The 17386-nt window shown below is 37.5% G+C and overlaps 1 protein-coding gene across 5 annotated transcripts in view; it reads right to left on the bottom strand.

The window, feature by feature from the left end:
* The window catches only part of LOC103179256 (signal-induced proliferation-associated 1-like protein 2), a 206448-nt gene that overhangs the window by 187894 nt on the left and 1168 nt on the right, over nucleotides 1-17386 (bottom strand). Inside the window, exon 2 of one of the 5 annotated variants that reach the window (XM_042332736.1) lies at nucleotides 1606-1735. The exons of the other annotated variants lie outside the window; for them this stretch is intronic. The gene's annotated coding sequence lies outside the window, so the exon portion shown is untranslated. The remainder of the gene's footprint in view (nucleotides 1-1605; nucleotides 1736-17386) is intronic. 5 annotated transcript variants of the gene reach the window in all.

The raw sequence follows: 17386 nt of genomic DNA, 5'->3' as shown, positions 1-17386 counted from the left end.
CCCACATAGGGACAACCTTCTGACTCAGGGGCAAAAATGCTACAAACTCAACGTAGGCAAAAACTTCTATGTCCCAACCCTAACAACCACTTGAGTAGAAATAGACGTCTTGAAGGCGCGATAAGGTGCTATATCAAATACAAGTATTATTATTATTATTATAGTAAAGCTTTTAAATANTTTTTAAACTGCTGCTCACACAAGAAAGTATTTCAATTATACACTCATTTTCACTGCTGAAGTTGAATCTAATAATTTCTGATTAATCAGCTATTGTCTGAATAGAAAATGTAAACATTAAGTAAAGCTGTGATCATTATACACTAACAGCTGGTAACATTTTAAAGTACTAAACAATGGATAGTCATATGGCAACACAACCTAGATTGCAACACTATAATCACTTAGGTTCAGTTAGATGCCCTACTAAAAATTACATTTACGTATATTTTTCCAAACAAGAAAATCCAACACAGTGACTAAATTTGTGCAGTTCCCCTATAATGATTAATAATCAGCACATAAGACAATAAAACCTATAATGCATATGGAATGTGCACAATTGGTTTCCTTCATTATTGTTCAGCCATAGTATACGTGATCCTGTAGAACTGCAATCCATCAGCTATTACTACAAACACATTGAAAACAGATGGCATCACACTTCAATGCAGACTGACGGAGACAAAGCAATGTGTAAAAATCTGTAATCCCTAAGTAGTTACCACAATAGAACTCAAGTTACGATATATCTGCATACGCAACAAGAACTCATTTTAACGTTTACCAGTTAAGAATCCAACGGATGTCCAATAGCAAGGTTGCTCATTAACTCTAAGAAATCTCTTTACCTATTAGATTTAAAAAGAAAATCTCCTTACAATCAGTGACCATAGTAAGATATGACAATGAGCAGAAACTATGGACTCAAATCTTTCTTTATGTAGATCTATCACGCCTGTCACGTAGCTGATATCTACTCCTTTCAGCTGTCAGTTTCAATACAATAGGTGGAAAGACAAGAGGCTTGGACACCATTACTCTCAGAACACTGCTGATGTTATCTTAGAAAATTCGGTGCTCTATGATTCTGTAAGGTCACTTATTATCATGCAAGTGAGAACAGCAGCTTCTAATAATCGGAATCCATCTGCACAGGAGATGTCATACTTTAACCCTATTACAATCAAATGTACTTACTATACCATACTTAGCACCCCATTTTTCTATTGTTCACCGCACAGAAAATATGCAGTTTTTTTTAATAAACACTTACTTCATAATCAAAACAATTCAATATACTATTCTAAAGACTGTAAAGTATTCACACACAGTAATCAAAAGTGCAAACAATTTTCTTTTTTGAATTATAAGCTAAATAATTTAAGAAAAAAAACAACCAAACCGGTATAATTTGATGAGCTTTCTTATATCCAATCTAGTTACCTTTCCCATTTTTCCCATTGCATATACAAGATAAAATGTACAATGGGAATGTGGATATTTTACAAACTTTACAAATATAGACCTGTGTACTATATATATTTGATGCGTCAATGAACGATCCCAACTAGTGTCTCTGCAGTCTTAATTGTGAATGCTTACTTGAGCTTCTGGAGTCACAGAATGAAAACTTTTCCTGTCTCTGGGCCTCACCAGCCCAATTGTAAGTCCGGTGGCTTTTAATCCAATTCTTCACCACTTCTAAAGAAAATGTGAAGATAGCCATTCATTTCTAGAAAGATCAAAAGTGTCGGATTAAAGCACTCTGTATGCATTCATACACTGTTCACCTTATCTTTAGCCACTAAATCCATCCCAGATTCTACAGCTATAATTCAGGTCACTCCTACTACTTTACCAACATTACTGCAACTAACTATTCCCCTCAATTACAATTGAAATTAGTATTTATTTCAACTATATCTTCCTTTTCTTTTAAAGAAACTCGTGGTAGCACACTGTTCCAATAGCACAAACCTCCAAAATTTCTTCATATTTGCACCTAAACAGTTAGTGCTAACATATGAAAGGGGAGGAATAATTTATACAAGATTTATCTGCCAGTTCTTTAGTATAAACTTTCTCTTGGGAAGCTGGTGTAAGAGTCTGTGTTTCTTTCTGAGTGGGAGTGGGGAGAGAAAGAGAGGGAGGGAACACTTTGCTTGCCTATGATGACAGCAGGTGAGTGGAAAAATAAGACTCTAAATACTGCAAAGTTTGCACTGAGGATACATCTGGAATCAGTAAACACACCTTACAAATACAAGACATTGGTAACTTTCTTACTGCTAAGCCGGACAGCACCACCTTACACATTTGGAAATTGAATTACGGTTATGAACAGGAACCAAGGAGGAAGAATTCTGTTCACCAGCAACATGCCAGCTCCTCCAGATCCCATTGAGAAACAAGGCAGGCTGGATAATCATCAACAATGTCCTGAGGCACTTGTTTTCTCAATGGGACCTGGAGTAGCTGGCAGGATCAGACCAGAGTCCACAGAGAGCACATTCAGCTCCCCACTCTTCTCACCAAGAAGGTTGCCAATTAAGCTATCGCTACCCTAAAGAGACCCTACTTGCCTCGCCCCAAGGAGGATAGCCACAAGTTGGTCATTAGAAAGTTGACAACTGAGTGCATGTAGCAGACTTCTATGCGCTCCATGCCAGAAGAACAAAATGACCTTGCTCAAGATCATCTCCATATGCTTAGAATGAGTAGCCACAGAAGCCAAACTAACTTTAGCTAAGTAGATTTAATCTTGATAAACAATGAAAGTAGTTATCTAGTAACACTAATCCAAAGATCTATTTCAGATTTAATTAAAGCTACATACAATTTTTAAAGCTTTGTTTTGTAAACAACTGTAGGTTTTTTTATTTTCAACTCAAGTCCTATCAAAGAAATATTAATTAAAAGTGTAGCAGAAACAAAGAGCCCTGGGATCAGTTCATTACTGGACACAGGTTTGCAGCAGCAGATGCCCACAGAAGGAAAAGGGGAAAAAAAGCAGACAAACACATATCCAAAATGTGTTTTATTTTAAAATCACGGTTTAAAGCCTAGCCAGTTTTGTGCATGTCCTTAGCTGCCAGATGCAGAGCCATATTTATGCAGCCCTGGAGCAGGTGGATACAGCACCTCTCAGCTCTCAGTCACTGTGTGTGAACTTCAAAGGAGTGGGATAATCACTTTAAGATATGCACTGTACAACAATTTTTATGACCAAACTCATTAAATGATACAAGTACCCATACTCACTCCCTGTTGTACTGAATGAATACGACTTAAATCCATTATTGAAATCCGAGTCATTTTGTGCAATAGCAGTTTAAAGTCTTTTTGCAGAATTACAGTAAATAATTCTCTGAACCACATTCTCAGTGTAAAAAACATGTGAACAGTACTACACTTGTTCAGTTGTTTTCCCTCTCCCTGACTTCATCATTACAGTTCTCCTTACAATTGATCCATTGAATTCAGAGACAGTAAAGTTTCAATTGACCATTAATGAACACTGTTTTTGAAGTTATGAATTTAGCCTTATGTACTGGTCAGAAACTCAATGTCACACAAGGAGAAAAAAAAAGAGTCCTTGGAATCGGTTCCATCTGACTTTTAATTCGCGCTGACAACAACTTGCTAAAAAATAATAATAATAATAATCCTTGCATTTTGATATAGCGCTTTTCACGTCGGGAGGACGTCCCAAAGCGCTTCACAGAACACACTGTAAAGTGAATTGACTGTATATTTGAGGGCGAACGCGGCAGCCAATTGCGCACAGCAATGTCCCACAAACAGTCGTAGATTGAAAATGACCAATTTATTATTGTTTTGTTTTTTTGGAGGGATTATTATTGGGCGTGTGGAGTAAGGAAACTTGCCAAGAGGGTTTGTCTGGTCAAAACCATCGATTTCAAAGAAATGCAATTAAAAACATAAATCATCAGATTGTCATTTAGACTGATGAGCCACATGACAGAAAAAGGGAAAAGTGAGAGCAGTAATTAGGATATATAAAAAAAATTCCATGTAAAAATACAAACATTTTGCAATACAATCATATTTCAGAAAGGTTGCATAATAACTGGCATCAATGTAATGGGAATTTAGTTTGAGGCTATTATACAGAAGTTTATTTTCCTTTTGAAATTTGAGAGTGATCAATCTTGGTGAGAAAATAAGAACATTAATCCAAGAGAAATTGGAATTGGGGAAAACTTATTTCACATGCAGTACATAAACACTGAATAACTTTTAAATATGCTTTCAACTTGAAATTACCCTTCTACAGGAACATACAAAATGTCCTTTTGGATTTGCCCCACATTTTGCCATTGAAATAAAATGCAATTAAATTGTACCTAAGAACTGAAGTGTTTCATAGTTATCCAAATTCTTCAATACATAGATAATAGCTATAACACATATACATATGTGTTGTAGCTATGTGTGCTTAAGTTTTCATTGGGTGTCAGCAGTTACGGTATTCAGGTTTAGGCAGCAGAGGTCAATTTCAGAACACAGAGATTGATCGTATACAGAGCTGACCTTTCATCATCTGTGGGCATTTAGCAGGAATCCAAAGGTGAAAGTAGCAATCAATGTCCTGAGTATACAACCTCGGCACTCTTGAAATTGACCTTAGCTTGACAGACCTGGAACATCTTTATAATACATGCCATAGAAAGAACATTTTATAAATGTGCGCTCTTATGTGCTACAAAACTATCAAGACACCACAACTTTAAACATAACTGACAGAAGTTTAAAAACAAGGCTACATCTTACTGATTCATTTTGAAAAGAATAGCAAAATATTCCCCCACACTACAAACGATTCCATGACAGCCATGTAAATTTCAGTTATCCTTCTGCTAATCTTCCTCATGACAGTCACTGGAACGTACACGATTTCACCCTGAGCTTATTTCATTCTATCCCTGGGGGGGTAGGGGGGGGAAGCCTTTTGTTTCAGCTCAGCACGTCACCCACGAGAGATCAAATCAGAAACTTTTTGTGTGCAGATTCAAGTGGGATTTATAGCTATTTGGTGAGGAATTTAATTCAACTGTATGAGTGAGTATTGTAGAATTATTTTATTATTGTAAGACATAAATTTCTAAACTGGTTTTAATTTCAGGACTTGCCAGATAGGACCAAATTGTAGTCCTTTACCTCCTATTTTCCATATTTTACAGCATACTTGTACACAGAACCAAGACATTTTATATTAAAATCTCTTTAATATTCTTACCATAATAATAATTCTTGCATTTGATATAGTGCTTTTCACATCTTCTAGACGTCTCAAAGCACTTCACAGAATATACTGTAAAGTGAATTGACTGTATATTTGTGGGCGAAACACAGCAACCAAATGCACACAGCAGTGTCCCACAAATGGTCATGGATTGAGTGACCAAATTATTTTGTGTTTTTTTTCTTGAGGGATTATTATCCCCAGAAAAACAATCCACCAATCAACTAACAACCAGGTTCCTACTACTGCTAGGAAAACAGAGACGTGTGGAGTAAAGAAACTCGCCCAACATTTCGCGCTGCCAGTAACACACCTTCATCTCAATTTTCTGCAATGGTATGATCTTTTCCCTGTGCCAACATCAAAGAATCATTGCTAAAATAAAAAAAAATGATGGTGATCAAAACAAACCCAATGCAATGAAAATTAACACCGTGTCCTGGCTAGCAGGATATTGCCTGTGGGCATTCCTATCCATTGACAATTTTGGTGGATGCTTCTGCTCAGCAGAAGAGGAAGGCTCCTCGAATTCATCTTTAAAAATGACAAAGGGATGAGTTAAAAAAAATGTTCCCAGGCCTACAACTACACAACATAACCTATAAATGTAGATACAGAACTCAACGATCATGTCCCACAGATTGTAACTAGTAAGCACTGAAAATGCTGTTCTGTGCCCCTGCACAAAGGGGATTCCTAACAGTCAGCAATTAGACAATGAAAGGAAATACAGCGGTTTGCTGCATGCAATGTGGCAAAACCCCTGAATTACTTTTGCGGCAAAGTTATGGAAGAACTTATCAACATAGCCGAGACCATGCCCCACAAGTCACAAGTCATGCCTTTGGGTTCTACGCTATCAACAAGTTTCTTTGGGCTACACTCACTGAATAATTCGGTCCACCTTGTCAATAGCAAAGGATCTCATTGTGTTGCAGAATAGTCTTTCCATCCAGACAGGAATATGCAATTCTAGAGCATAAAACTGGCAACCTGTTTTATCAAACAGCAGGAGGGCATAAACCATGTGACTAATTTGGGAGAGGTCTGAAGAGGAACTTAGGGTTGAAACATAAGGGGGTGATGGGAGGGGGGGGGTGGAAATAACTCCACTTGTTGTCATCTGTAACAAATGATGATACCCTTCTCTGGTGGGGATAGGCGACCCAATGTCACAGTCTTAGTACTTGCCTGCTTCAAGGCATGTCTCAAGACCATCCTCCTTGACCGTGCCTTCGGTCACCAACCTACCCCTACCTGCCCTTCACCCCCTCTCTGATCCCAAACCCCTTTGTGGATTCAAATCCCTGACTGTCCAGCGCCTTGGGATGTCCTCCCAAAGTGAAAGGCGCTTCACAAATGTAATTTGTTGTTGTTCTATAGCACCCCTCACGCAGGGTAGTGTCCCAGAGCAATTAAAGATCAAGATCACTATTTGACTGAACAGGTCAGGTTGCTGTAGAAAGAGATCCTCCACCCCCAAAATACAAACACAAAACTATTACTAAAACAGAAGTCGCTGGGAATACTCAGCAAGTCAGGCACCATCTATGGAGAAAGGAAAACGAGTCAATGTTCTGTGTTCTGACGAAGGTTCGTGGACCCGAAACGTTGACTCACTTTCCTTTCTCCATACATGTTGCCTGACCTGCTGAGTGTTCCCAGCGACTTCTGTTTTTGTTTCAGATTTTCAGCATCTGCAGTATTTTGAGTTTCACAAAATCATTACTCTGGACAAGTACAAACAGAAATTTCAGTCAATAATCAGAATTGGCCTCACATTTTCTGGTCAACTAATGCTCAATAAATGCAGTACCTTGAAACAAACTTTGATAAGGGATATTCCCACAGACTACTTTTCCCTCCATGGACTAAGTTTGCACACCCCAGGAGAAACACCCTTCTCTTTTTGACTAGTGTCATGAGATCTTTATCAACCACCTGAGAAATGTCACTTCCATTAATGCAGCATTCCCAGTACTACACTAGAGTGTCAGCCTGGCCAACCTCTAGTCCCAACTTGCCCTGTAACCAACAAACTTCTGATCCAGAGGCAAACATGCAATCAACTAAGCCAAATGGACCCAGACTGTTTCTCCATAGGAATACATTAGTAAGATAATTAATTTCATGTAAATTAGCAGTCAAGAAAATATACTGTGTAATGCTGCAATTTAATAATCACACTACAAGTTAGCTTATCAGAATAAAACATTCTTCCTTTCCCTTCCTCAAATGTACTAAGATGTTATCATATCCACTGAATCATCTTCACACAAACTATATTTTCTATTCCCACTACAGTATCCTTTTATAGCTATTAAACAGTCATTTGTTAACTTAGTTGTGTCCTCTTTACTTTGATAACTTATGTTTGTTTCAAAAACACTGTTGCTTTCCTGTAACTACAGATTTTTGTTTTGATTGTATTCATTAAGTCAAGAAAAAATGTGTTTACTATTCGAGGAAAAAGCAAACATTGTTGTTTTACAGAAACAGTTCTAATCCTCACATTTCAAAACAAAGGAAAACTGAAGGAAGAAAAAGATTGACTAATGCAGAATTACATTACAGTCATTAAGAATAATTTAAATTCAATGATCCAAAAGCTGCTACTTGAACTACCTTTTTTAGATAGCAAATTTGATTGTGTTATTTGCAACACCACAAGACTATCCTTTGGGGTACTGTTGAGATAGAACCAGACTTATTACATATAAAATAGCTTCTAGAGATTTGTTATCTCCCCAATTCCGCCAGGGTTTCCTCATTGCAACGCCATTTACAAAAACAATGATTACACGGCATTTCAACCTCCCCACATCCTCTTACTACCATAAAACCTCTATAAATTGAGATGCTGGATAAACTAATTTTCCAAGGCATCACCAAGGCTACTATGAAATTAAGAAGTTGGGGATATTTATAGGCGGACAAACCAGTCAAGTCACTTTCTGCTATTCTGAACAGAAATACGTGCTTATGTATCATGGAATGGCTTGGCTAAATGAGGAAAATGCTCAGTTGGTTGACACTGGATTCAGGACAAAAATATCCTTGCTTTGAATGTTTATGGGTGCATTCAGCTTTTCAAGTCTTTCAAGGATGATACAATAGTACTACTGTATAAATCAAAAATATCCTGGAGTGGCAGAAAAAGGAAAGGTACCTCGAGTCAACTAACCCGGAGGTGACATGCACGGAAGACACAAGCACTTCTGCAGTAGTCAAAGGCGTTGCTGATGATTGAATAGCCTGTCTGATTCATTATTGAGACTTGAAGCTATAGATACATCCTCAACTCTGCAAAATTGTAAATGACAGGAGGCGATGAGTGCAATAAATAGTGCAAAACAACTAGAAAAATATACCTCAGCTCTGAAATCCTGATTTAAAAGTCTCTGTCTCTAAAAACAGTCCACTGCTTAGACTCATACCTGGGATTAAATTTTGTATTTAGAGAACTGTTTAAAGGATGTTCCATGAGGTAGCTGTATCATAACAGCAAAAAACAACTGCAGCACTGCCTCTTAAACACACAGATGGTAAGTTCTTCTTCTCTGCCTCAATAGTTGGCACAATAAATGATTAACAAATAATTAATTTTCTTTGAAAAAGGAAATCTATACATATGTCTGCAGGACAGTAGATCTAATGGAAATCAGTATCCCACACCATCATCTACTTTACTTTGTTCAGCAATGACTTCTCTCAGATGATTTAGTACTACTCTACTCTCTCCCCCACTGCAGAATGTTTTGGAAACTTACAAATCTGGAAAATACTTTATTTATTTGATCTGGTTCCAAAGAAAATTTATTTGCAATCCACCAACTACACAGGCACTGAAGTGCAGGTGAAACAAATCGCTATGATGTATCAAACAGGCAACACCAAATTTAAATAATCTTTGTTTCCTTATATCACAGTTAATCTTGCATCCAGCCAATGATCTGATCAAAATATTTCTATCATTTAAAAACAGTATCTTTGGCCTCCTTGTCACTATTCTCGTCAATCCATTTTTTTTCTCTAACTGACAAATCCATTTAACTGAGATACATAAAAGGTTTATATTTTCATGGGACATTTAGTTTTTAAATGTTTAGTCTGTACCGTGGTTCAGGTGATTTACTTGTCACTTTGAAGTATTTATTACAAAAAACACCCAGCTTTCTATGCACTACATCAAATTTTGAATTGCACAGTCAAACTGTGTAATTTATTTTTACCTCATCCAATCTTCTCCCTATGAGATCGCTATTGCTGCTGCTGTTATATTTCCTTGTAAGTCAAGGTCACTTTAAAACTGACCAATAGGATATACAACTCTGCAGAAAATGATTGACCCTCTATAATACGTCTGTATTCTCATTAAACTGTTCCAAAAGCGTACCAATGTATAACATCCCAAACCTTTGGGAGTACATACTTGCACTAAATGTTCCTTTCCATTAGTCCTAGTTACATCAGCACCTGACTTGGAACCCAGTCATATAGCTTTCGCTTTAAATTAACCAGTTTCCCAGCAGATCAATTTCAATATTCTCACACCTCACCTACAGTGCTGTTCCACCATTGATGAATTCACAACAACACCTAACAGTGCATTACAAAATGGTTTATGTAACAGATTCAGTACAGCATCTCCCTAAGATGTAAAAGATTAGGAAAATATTAGGTAATTAATCATCTCTCAAACAGTATTAAAGTTGTCAGTATTGACCACTCACATGAACAGTATTCAGAATATTATTCATCATAAAAATTATAGCACAGAACAGATAGATTTGATCATTTTGTTTTATTCAGGAGTCTATATTCGAAATAAATGTACACAACAACTTTTGAGCATACCTCAAAAGGAATATTACTTTCCTGTAAGCCTTATATGAACAACTTAAAATATCAGTCTGTGAGTACATCTCTTTATATACAGCCACTGATTTTTCTGAATAGGTTATACAATTTACAAGTTGACTGCACTGAAAGGACAAAGTTAATCTGGGTCAATCTTTTGAATTTAAAAGTTAGTTTCTTGGCTGTTTAATGGTCTATATCAAAACCTAGGAATTTCTAGCTTTCCTGATTATTCTATGGTAAATGATGGAACAAATGGCTTTCAACCAACTTTTGAATATGGGTGTTAATGTGATGTCAAGTGCCTAACATCATCCAATTAATACTTTCTCAGCAGCACTGATCTTGCGCTGATAGTAAAAGAAATTAGAAGAGCTGTGTAGTCATCTTAACAGCTTCTAAACCAAATAATGTATGTTGATGGGCCATCTGGCATTTGATGTTTTACAGTTTAAAGTTACGTGTACACCTAGCCTTTTCTTTCAGAGTGAACATAGAGGTGCTTCAATAGTACATAGTGAACCTAGGGTCAATATTGTGTAAATTTAGCAGGATTCGACAGGGAAAAAAAATCTGTATGAAATAGTTATTTCTGTATTATGTACTCTAAATGACCATTTCCATCACACAGTTCTGTGTACACATAACCTTTCCTTTTAAATGAACACAGAGATTCTTCAATAAGTCCTTATGTATTGTGGAGCCACATGAAATGGCACAACTGGATAGAGGGAAGTCAAATTATAATATTGCTTATTTGGGGAATGAATACCCAAACGCTTCACAGAATATACTGTAAAGTGAATTGACTGTATATTTGTGGGCAAACGCAGCAGCCAATTGCGCACAGCAATGTCCCACAAACAGTCGTGGATTGAAAATGACCAATTTATTATTGTTTTGTTTTTTTGGAGGGATTATTATTAGGCTCTGTGTGGAGTAAGGAAACTTGCCCAAGGTTTCGCTCTGCCTGGAATTGAACTCAGGTCTCTCGCTTGCAAAGCGAGTGCTCTAACCACTGAGCTACAGGACTCCACATCTAATCCAATCTAAATCCTAATTTCCACGTAGACACACCAAGAATATGTTTCAAAGGATTTACTCCAAATGTAGTTCAGTTTAACTGTATAAAGCTAAAACTCACAAAGCTTCTGTGTGCGCAAAATTTAAATAAGAGTTGGCATTCTATTCATTCAAAGTTTGGTTTTCACTTCAGTAGAAAACATCAGTTTGTAATTTACTATTCTAAATACTAAAAACTGAATGTTAAATTTTCCATTGAATACATCTCTAGTTTGAAAACATTATCTACTTTATGTGTCTTGCTCAGTTGTGGGAAACTTGCCTCATAAGGGGTTGAGTTCAAGTCCACGTTGGAACTTCTGAGCTCAAAGTGTAACCTGGGGGTGAACTGTCTCATTGGAGGTGACATCTTTCGAATGATATTAAACTGAGGTTCGGATCTGCCTGTTCAGGTGGATGTTAAAGATCCTATGGCACTGTTCAAAAAAAAGGTAATTTTTCCTGGTGTCCTAGTCAACAATTCCCCCGTTTAAAAAGTGTTCATTCACTACATGGCTTCTTCACGAAAACAAAAATAGCTGCCTCTCACATAATCACTGCACTTTACAGAAACCTCTGTCAAGCAATTTGAGACCTTTGACTTGCTATATCTGTTTGCTATATCAAATGCAAAGATTATTTATTGTTTTAACTTCCAAAAAAAGCTTCATTTTCAAAAATAAAACATGACCTAAAAAACTACTGATGACTAGTCAAATGTATGGATAGAATTGTAAATCTGAAATCTTCAACACTGTTATAACAGTCCGTTGCACTTTGCCACGTTCAACACTTCTTCTGATTAAACAATCACGAAAAGGTAGCATTGGTCACATTTTTTGCTTCAAGCATTCGTTTTAGATTCCACACCAGCTGAAAATCAGTTTAGAGCAGAATTTAATGCTAATTCCAACACCCATAAATTAAACATCCATGCATAGCAGTTAGCCAATGTCCTCACCTCCTACTACATGCCAATTTCCATCTTAAAGAGGGCAAAATTCCATAAACTTGAGAAGTAGGCTAAAAAAATGTTTTAGTGTATATGCATATTCAGAACAAACACGAGTATAACGCAGTGGTCGTTCTTGTGGTAGCCTTCCTATGATGCAAGTAACTATATTAAAATACTGGAGTCTGATTCAGTTGATTAACTGCAGTCCCAGAAGCTTTTCCAGTATAAACAAATGTGTATGAAACCCTTCTCAGATTCCCACAGCATGAGCCATGACCAGACCATCTGCAGCTCCTCTGCTGTTCCTTTCCCCCATTCAAGCTGTACACAGTACAGCAAAGTTATCACCAAAGCTGTTACTTATCACTTGGGAACAGCTCAATTCCTTCCTAATGTTTAGCTCATCAGCATAAAATTAGCACAATCAGCACACCCCATCTGCATCAAAACCCAAATAGAAATGACCTCATATGCAGCAGTGCTTAAATGCTTCACCACAATCAGTCAACAACTGGTGTCATGGGCCAACAGTATGAATCTCAGCTTGAATAATTACATCCCTGGTCTGAGATCAAGTTGGTAGTCATACACAGAATCGTTACTTAAATCCTTTGAGAGCAGCAAGGGATGAAATGAATGAACGAGTTGTCTACAGAATGAGGCTTTGCAAATAGTGTAAAGACAACGTTCTGTCCATGGCTTCACAAAGCCCACCATTCAGCTCTCACCATGGGACCCCTACCCAGTATTACAAGCAGGCTAGCATTCACTTACAACTTCTATGGATGAATCAATTCAAACTTCCTAGCTGTCAAATCCCATTTATCTCTGTGATTTGAGGGTGGAACAAATTAAGTCCCAGTAACACAAGCAAATAAATTTTGAATCAATAGAACTACACTTCTCCATAAAATAACAAAAGTAAAATGGAAAGAAAATATCAGCAACCTGCTAAATGTAAGTACAGACGTACTTCATATAGCTAATAAGACATTTTATATAAATATATATATTTATATATATATTTATATACACACACATATATACACATATACATACACATAATTACATATAATAACATATATATTGTCATATTGGTTACTAAGATACCAGAAGAAATGTAAAACTGATGAGTTGAAAGGAGACAAGAAACAGTTTGTATCATCAAAAGTTTTGGTAAATGACATAGATATGATATATGATCAACAGAAGCAGATCATTCTAATGCAATTATGCAAATATCAAGCATTAAAATACCCACGCTAGATCCCCAACTCCACAGTTCTGCAGGCTTTCTGCATCATGTACTATATTTCAATTATGGACCACTAAAATCTACTGTAAATACCCCACAAGTAATATCCCCTTCCATTTCAGAGATACTTATGGGCACAAAAAAACAGAATAAATATTAAGATTGTTAGGGCAAACTGAAATGAAGTGCAGAATCACTGGGTTGAAGCTGGCACCATTTATCCTATTGTATTAAGAGACAACAGAAGCTAATATGGTTTACACGTGGCTTTGGAATATTTATTCAAATGATTAAAGTATTGCCTTGGTCATAATAATATCAACCTTTCATCTTCTGTAATTAAATCTTTATAACTGTCAGAGCAGGTCTTAATTATAAAAAGGTGCTGCCTACACACTTTCTCGAGCAAAATTGCAATGCATTCAATTATTCAAGCATTTCTAATGAAGAATACAATGTCTACCTTTATTCTAAGAAAGAAGCGAACCATCCACAATTTTCACATGAATATAAATAGCAGTCCCTTACTTTTCTGCCCCTCTTGAAGAATACAAATTTAAATACTTCAACAAAACACACCCCACTGCCAAGCATTCTTTGTACTTCTGTGAAATATTGAAAACAATAGATAAAAGTCCTTTAAGTTACCGAGTTCTACTTTGCAAAGATTCCCTCCTACATTTTAAAGGGCAGATTATATTCACAAATTCCTCAAAGTACTAACGTAATTGTTAAACCAATCAAACAATGGATCTTCAGTTGCTGCAACCTACTCAGTTCTGCCTTTCCTTTGGACTGCTCTGATGTACAGCTTGTCACCACAACTAGTCTATTAAAGCACAGTTTGCTCCCCCAGTTTCAACCTCTCCAGTTAATACTATCCAGAGGAAGATTAAGCAGACTGACATAATCCAGCCCAAAGCCACTTTCTGCTGCATCCCACACTACATATCTAGATGAATGTTGTGACTATGTTAACTGTTTTAACTGATACCCCAATCATTAATACTTAATTTTAAAAAAAAGCAAAGAAACAAGAGCCTAACACTCTTTTCAAATGCTGACAGATTAGATTGCATCATCAGGAATTTCTTAAGGCACATTTTCCCTGCCTATATAGCACAGCTGCCACAGTTCGGAGCGTGTGAGAGCAAGGCACTCTCATTCCATCCATTCACCGAAGACCAGACCAGGGACAAATCAACTGTTACCCTGACAACCTCAGAGCGCAAAGACTGAACTTACTCAAGACCAACAGAATATGAAGGATAACCTCTTAAACTTCAGCATTTTCTGGCCAGTTCTTCAAACAGCAGCTGAACATGGCATACCCTGTGCACGTTCAATCTATTGCCCACAAAATACAGTCACTGGACTTTACAGTAAATCCTGCTTTGGGACGCCCCCTGACATGAAAGGCACTATACAAAATGTAAGGATTATTGTTGAAAATAATAAAAATCTGGATTTTAATCCTCTGTGTTTTTTTTAAATCAACACAATGACAGAGCAGTACACAGAAAAACACTACAAACAGTTCATTCATGCACTACACTAATGGAAGGCAATGAACTCGAGTAAGAAAGGTCACAAAATTATAATACCAAAGGTAAATACAAAAAAAAGCTTTTCTAAAATTCTTCTCTATTTTTCTACATAATGTATCCTAAGTGCGATAGCCTACAATGATGCCAAGAATAAAAATGAATTGTGCAAAATATTTTCTCGTACCTACATATAATAAACGCCAACAATAGTCACACAAGCAGATACTAGTTTTAACACACTGAATTTGCAAGTAATCAAATTGTTAAACAGAAAAACAGTTAACCAAATTGTTAACCATTTAAAAAGAATATACAATGGAAGAAATCTTGATTTGTATTCATAATATTATTCTAATGTAATATTCATAGTATTTTAATAGACATTGCTCCGCCAGTCTTAATATTTTCCTATACTATCAGAATTTAGTAAAATACATTAATACAAACAATATTGTACACAATTACTAACTATGTAATCTGCTGTTAACTGAATGCAATACTTTAAACTTGAAGCACTGGATTCCCTTTTCACCACAATCTTATGACAAACCGAAAGGAGCAATGGAATTAATGCTAAATACAATAATCCTTTCATTTGATATAAAGCTTTATCAATTCATTGCGATGTCTCAAAACGCTTCACAGAATGTACTGTAAAGTGAATTGACTGTATATTTTGTGAGCGAAACACGTCAGCCAATTGTCCCACAAACCGTCATGGATTGAGTGATTATTTATTTATGAAGGGATGTTTTAAATAAATGAACCTTGTGAAGAATACCTCAAATTGTTACTGATGCTTTATCTTAATAATTACCTACTATTAGATACTAGAAATATCAACTCATATCCTTCACGCTTCCTCCCTCTATAAGGCAACCATGACAAATAGTGCCAATAGTACAGTAGTTCAAAGGTCAATCCTTGTCAAAATTACAGCTCTAAATTATACTGTACGCTCTTGCTTTACTAAGATAGAATTGAAAATATTTTGTTAAAAATCTTTCAGCAAAAATACATTTTATAAACACCAACCAGATTAGCTCAATGCATCACAAATGGGATTGATCTCGCTGTTCGCGCTCAGTGACTTAGTACAATCATGACAAGCTGGTAGGCAGAATGTTTAAAGCAGGCAATCGAATGAGTTACCGGGTGACTTTAACACAAAATAATCTTTTTAAAGACAATGCAGGATAGTAATATTTTCACAGAAACAGCTGTTACGTTTGAAGGAAACATCAATCCACAACAGGGAGTCTTCTGCACCATTTGTTCACATGACGATTTCATTGACAACACTTTGTACATCTTTTTTTTCTCTCTCTCTCTCTCTCCCTCCCTCCCTCTCTCTCTTGTGACTGCAGGCTGAGCCAGGATAGCACATGCTGATCCACAGACTAGCAATAATAATAATAATAATAATAATAATAATCCTTGCATTTGATATAGCGCTTTTCACGTCGGGAGGACGTCCCAAAGCGCTTCACAGAACACACTGTAAAGTGAATTGACTGTATATTGTGCAATCACACGGGTTTAACTGGTGCTCGGATGGTGACAGGTTTCTAACTGGTTTGGGTTTGCAAAGGTTTAGAAAACGTACTTAATACAACCAAGGAGGCCAATCATAGCAAATGTGGGATAAGGTGTTTGGATGTGAGCTGAACCCTAATCCGAGACCGTGCTGACCAAGCAGCCACCTAGCGGGCAAGGGTGGGAGAGAGAGAAAGAAAGAAAGAAAGAAAGAAATTAACCAAAACGTATAAAATAAAGTACGTTCAATCGCAGTCACAAAGCGACGACGCCACCAAAGGCAATGTGTGATACATCCCAAACGATGCCCTCGGGTTTCCAAAAAGGGGCACAAGTGCCTCTCGTTTAAACGCCAGAAACCCAATCTGCTGTGTGGACTCAGTAATAACAGAGGGACTCTCCGCACATACGCGATTCTTTTTAGAGAGAGAGAGAGAAAAAATAAGTTTAAGTCAATAAAACGCTCACTTGCTTTTTTTTTTGCAAAATGTCAGTACCTCCCCACCTCCACTTCCAGTCGTGAACAACTAACTGCCAGTGGGGTGTGTGTGGGGGGTGTGTGTGTGGGGGGTGTGTGTGTGTGGGGGTGTGTGTGTGGGGGGGTGTGTGTGGGGGGTGTGTGTGTGGGGGGGTGTGTGTGTGGGGGGTGTGTGTGTGGGGGGTGTGTGTGTGGGGGGTGTGTGTGTGGGGGGGTGTGTGTGTGGGGGGGTGGTGTGTGGGGGGGTGTGTGTGGGGGTGTGTGGGGGGGGTGTGTGGGGGGGGGTGTGTGGGGGGGTGTGTGGGGGGTGTGTGTGGGGGGGGTGTGTGTGGGGGGGGGGGGTGTGTGTGGGGGGGTGGTGTTGGGGGGGTGTGTGTTTGGGGGGGGTGTGTGTGTGGGGGGGGGGTGTGTGGGGGGTGTGTGT

The sequence above is a fragment of the Callorhinchus milii genome, unplaced genomic scaffold (assembly GCF_018977255.1).
Source record: "Callorhinchus milii isolate IMCB2004 unplaced genomic scaffold, IMCB_Cmil_1.0 Scaffold3, whole genome shotgun sequence".
Lineage (NCBI taxonomy): Eukaryota > Metazoa > Chordata > Chondrichthyes > Chimaeriformes > Callorhinchidae > Callorhinchus > Callorhinchus milii.
Note: the sequence above shows the minus strand (reverse complement) of the source record. Positions and strands in the feature narration are given on the sequence as shown.